This window comes from Mastomys coucha, unplaced genomic scaffold, assembly GCF_008632895.1.
Source record: "Mastomys coucha isolate ucsf_1 unplaced genomic scaffold, UCSF_Mcou_1 pScaffold21, whole genome shotgun sequence".
NCBI classification, from domain to species: Eukaryota; Metazoa; Chordata; class Mammalia; order Rodentia; family Muridae; genus Mastomys; species Mastomys coucha.
In genome coordinates, this window is record NW_022196904.1 from 9,797,390 (window position 1) to 9,802,412 (window position 5,023).

Below are 5,023 nucleotides of genomic sequence, written 5' to 3' on the forward strand. Positions count from 1 at the left end.
GAAAACCATTTATCTACATATATAGCATAACTAAATTGTCAAACACTGATTACTTTTAGCTATTTACTCTTTGAAAACTATTGTAAACACTTTATTGTAATTAAATCAGAATCTTATATTACCATAAGTATATTATCTGACTTTTAACTTGATTACTTAATGACCTTAAACAGTTTTTTTCCTTTTAAGATTTCTTTATTTTGTTTATGTGAATACACTGGAGCTGTCTTCAGACACACCAGAAGTGGGCATCAAATTCCATTACAGATGGCTGTGAACCACCATGTGTTTGCTGGGAATGGAACTCAAGACCTCTGGAAGAGCAGTCAGTGCTCTTAAACTCTGAGCAATCTCTCTAGCCCAAAATGTGTAACCAGGCTGGTTTCAAACTCCTGATCCTCCTGCCTCTGCCTCCTTCAGCAAATCTTACTGGCATGCTCTACCACAACCATTTGCAATCAAAGCTATTATAAGGACTGGGTCTAACTTTTGTATTCTTGAATGAGTTGTAAGAGATTACTAAATTTACTCTTAAACAAAACAGTTTATAGACATAATCTTACATTGGTAAAAATTGCTAATTATTGATATGAAATTGAAGTTATATTTTCTTACATTGAAGCAAAATTAATATATTGATATAAGTTTCAAGTTTTCATTTGTATAAATCTTTGCATAGTGATATAAGATTTAAAATTAATTTTATTAATCCTAGATGGGCATTGTGCCTATACAACCCATCATTAAGCAACTCAAATGTTGGTCCCTAACACTAGAATATCTTGAATGTACTAGGGACTCATACCAAAGCAGGGATTCATGGTGTGTAGTGAGAATTCAGACCAGCCCATTGGAAAATGTCTAATAGACCCTGTCAGGATAAAAGAGACCTTTGAGAAGTCCATAGATATGCAGCAAAGAAAAAGGGTTTGAATTTTAGGTAACAAAAATAATTAGATAAGTGGAAGAATGAGTCTAAAGTTAATATACAGAAACCCCACACACATGCACCCAAATCCTCAGAACATGGGTGCAAATAGTATCCAGACATTGCAGTAACAAAATATACAAATCTTTCTTACAATGGGTTTATCAATCAAAACCAGATTGATTGATTTGGTCACTGAATATAACAGAAATCACATTTTTGTGAACATACGCTCAATACTGTAGGATATATAGTCTCACTCTGGCCTTTGTGTTCTATCAGCTGCTCAGCTATAAGTTATGAGCAAATTAAATAGAAAAAATGAAATGAAATACCTCAGAACATTGCTGGTTAGCCTGAAGAGTTGAATGAGAGGCAAAGAATGGCACATGGAAAGTCTTAAGAATTTAGTCATCACTAAGCTGAAAGAAATGTATGTGCAGCCCAAAGACTGAAGGTGTAGTATACACATTACTACATATATGATAGAAATAAATGTTGTTGTACATATAAAGACATTGATACTTAGGTTAAAGAAATTATATTGACTGATGAATAGAAATTCCTTGGGGCTAAAGGAATGGCTCAACAACTCAAAGACCACTAGCTGCTCTTCCAGAGATCTGGGGTTTGATCCTGAGGCATGTTTATAATGCATAGACATGTAAGCAAAACACTCATACACATAGTATAAGTAATTTTTAAAATACCTAATGACATCAAAATTTGGCTTTCCCATAGGTCAACATATTCTTCTACCTGACATAACAGAATTCAGGATTTTGGGGTGGATCCAAGGCTTTATTATTCTCAACAATTTATTCTATCCTCTAAGATGGTGAAGAATCCCAGGAATACAGTTGCTAAAGTGTCATCTCTGGACCTAACATTGAAAGGAATTGTACATTTCTCCAGTAGGTGGTGGTGCACACCTTTGATCCCAGCACTTCTGAGGTAGAGGTAGATGGATCTCTGTGAGTTAGAGACCAGCTTGTTCTACAGAGCAAGTTCCAGACAGGGCTACACAGAGAATCCCTGACTGGAAAAATGAAAAGAAGAAGCAAAGAAGAGGAGCAAGAGGAAGAACAGGAAGACGAGGAGGAAGAAACAGAGGAGGAGGAGGAAGAAAAGGAATAGGAGGGAAAGGAGGAAGAGAAGGAGGAAGAAAGGAAAAAGTTGGACATTACATCACTCCTCTCTGCCCCTGAGCTGTTATTCAGTATATTTTTCTACAAACACCTTTGTAAAAATTATAAATACAGTCCATTTATTTGGTACTCTAGACCTAACAAACCTGACCCACATTAACATCATGCTCCCAATCTTCCAGATCTTTCCCATATTCCAGCTTTGTCTTGGTGTCACAGGGAACTCATCACTGTTAATATTATATACGTACAGTTTCTTCTTCAGGCCTCATTTTAACAAGGTGATATATTTGGTTTTCATGCACCTGACAACAGTTAATATGTTGATGGTTATATTCACATTGATAAAAAATATCATGTTATCCTTTGGAGTACCCAACTTTCTGGATGATGTTGGTTGTAAGGCAGTTTTGTTTTCATTCAGAGTCAGCTGGAGTCTGTCCATCTGCACCACCTCTGTTCTAAGCACAGTCCAAGTCATCACCATCACTCCCAGTAATTCTAAGTGGGCCTCCTGGCTTAAGCCTAGACTCTCTATGTGGATTATTTCTTCCTTACTTTGCTCCTGGCTTATTAACCTACTCATCTTTGGATTTATAGTTGACCGGGTAATAGCCAAAACCAATAATACTCATGTTGGCCATGGATATTTGGATGGTTACTGTCAAAACAAGCAATTTGGGAACAATAATCCAGGGTCATTTTTTAGCCTTATCATCATTCACGGTCTCTTCTATGTAGCCGTCATGATGTGGGCCAGCCTCTACATGGTGATTTTCTTATACAGACACTGCAAGAGAGCCCAGCATCTCCACAGCCCCAGCCTTTCCTCCCAGCCATCTTCTGAGCACAAAGCCATTCACAGCATCCTGTCTCTTGTGAGTTGCTTTGTGTTAATTTATTGGTTGAACAACTCCATCTCCCTTTATGGCTTTTATGCAAAAGAAAAAGTCCCATGGTTGGGGTCAATTAATGCGATTTTAACAACATGCTATCCAACCATCTGCCCTTTTTTACTCATGAAGAATAATAGAAATATTTCGCAATTCACATCTTCATTTTCTGTACTCTGTTTCAAAGTTCACTCCATGGCTGAACTGAAATCTGCACATGGCATTAAAAAAGTGTCTTAATGATTTTCATGGAATAAAGAACTTGAATGTAGACCTTGAATAACTGAAATGACTTTAGTTATAATTCAGATATTCTGAACACTATTGAAAGTTCAGGTATTTAACATTTGTCTTGAATACAACTGCGTGTACATAATTTTAATAATTTTAACATTTATTACCCACTCAAACTATCACACTTTGTCCAAAATGAACACATGTTAAATATTTTGAACAATATTTTCCTTCTTCATTTTTCTCTATTCAAATACTTCTAATCAAAATTTTGACAAACCATTTGGAGCATGATTTATACATTTTGTGGTATTTTCTGTTCTAAGGAACACCTTTTAACCATTGAACAAATGAATTTCTGTTTCTTAATACTGCTGTGGATGGGATTCTTATGTGGAATAACTGTCAATTATCCAATGGATGTTCTTGTATCATAGCTGATTTTGAGTCACCAATAATTATTTTTCTATTTTGCTATCTTTTTAGTTATTTCTTCTATTTTTTAAATAATGATATAATTAGATGTTTTCTCCTTTCTTTTCCTCCTTCCAGACCCTACTGTATATACTTCTTCTTGCTTTCTTTCAAATTCATGGCTACTTTCTACAGGAATTGTTGTTATGTATGTGGGTGGTGGAGGACAGGTGTCCCTAAATACATAAATACTACCTACTTTTTATAATATGACTTTAATATATGTATTCAGAGCAGACCATTTGATATTGACTACCCAGTTTTAATTTAAACCATTGGTAGACTCTTCCCTGGGGAAGACCATTTCTCCTGCTCACAACTTTCCTTAGTTGCCTATAATTTTTTGTATAGGGTAGAGGCCTCCTTAAGGATCTACCATGCATCAAGGAAACTTCTCTTCCCAATAGATGGAGATCATTACAAAATATCATGACCAACCCAAGTGCAGAATAATGAATCCCAGTCCCAACAGGTGTACCAACAACACAAATCCTACACCTACAGCTCAAGGAAGGGGGAATAGAAAGATTTTTAAGAGTCAGAAGAAAGAGTGTGTTAGTCTGGTCTGGGCCAGTGCCCTGAGCAGACCTTGGGGACAAATTTTACCCAGAGGAAGCTCCATTCCCAAAAGCTCTAACAAGCCCAGGATCATAGGATCAGAGGTGAGGAGGACAAAATATCTGTCCCAACACCAGGAGTAACTGAGACCAGCAGGACCCAGGTACTCAGAAACTTCCAGCCCAGTGGCATGGGTTGCTTCTAGTCTTGTCTGGGCCAGTGCCCTTAGCAGAGCTTGGGAACAAACTCTGCAGTGAGTCCCATAATGCCCAGAGGAAGCTCTACTCCCAGGTTTTCTAATGGGCCCAGGATCACAGCAAGCCCAGGATGCCAGAATCACAGGATCACAGAGACAGATTGACTCTGAGGAGTTCTGACATAACAAGGATCACAGGAAGGACAGGCCCCAGTCAGATTTAGCCAAGGCAGGCACAGTAGAGATAACCAGATGGTAGGAGGCAAGTGTAAGAAAATAAGCAACATAAACCATGGTTACTTGGCATCATCAGAGCCTAGCTCTTGGAGCATAGCACGTCCTGGACACAACATAACACTGGAAAAGCAAGATTCAGATCTAAAATCACTTCTCATGATGATACAGGACTTTAAAAGGACATAAATAACTCGCTCAAATAAATAAAGGAGAACACAGGTAAACAACTAGAAGTCCTTAAAGAAGAAACATAAAAATCCCTTAAAGAACTACAGGAAAACACAACGAAACAGGTGAAGGAAATGAGCAAAACCATCCAGAATCTAAAAATGAAAATAGAAACAATAAAGAAATC

General features: G+C 37.3%; 1 pseudogene; it reads left to right on the forward strand.

Moving 5' to 3' along the window:
- Positions 1 to 2,240: 2,240 nt before the first annotated feature.
- Positions 2,241 to 3,172, forward strand: LOC116100366 (annotated as a pseudogene).
- The last annotated feature ends 1,851 nt before the right edge of the window (positions 3,173 to 5,023 follow it).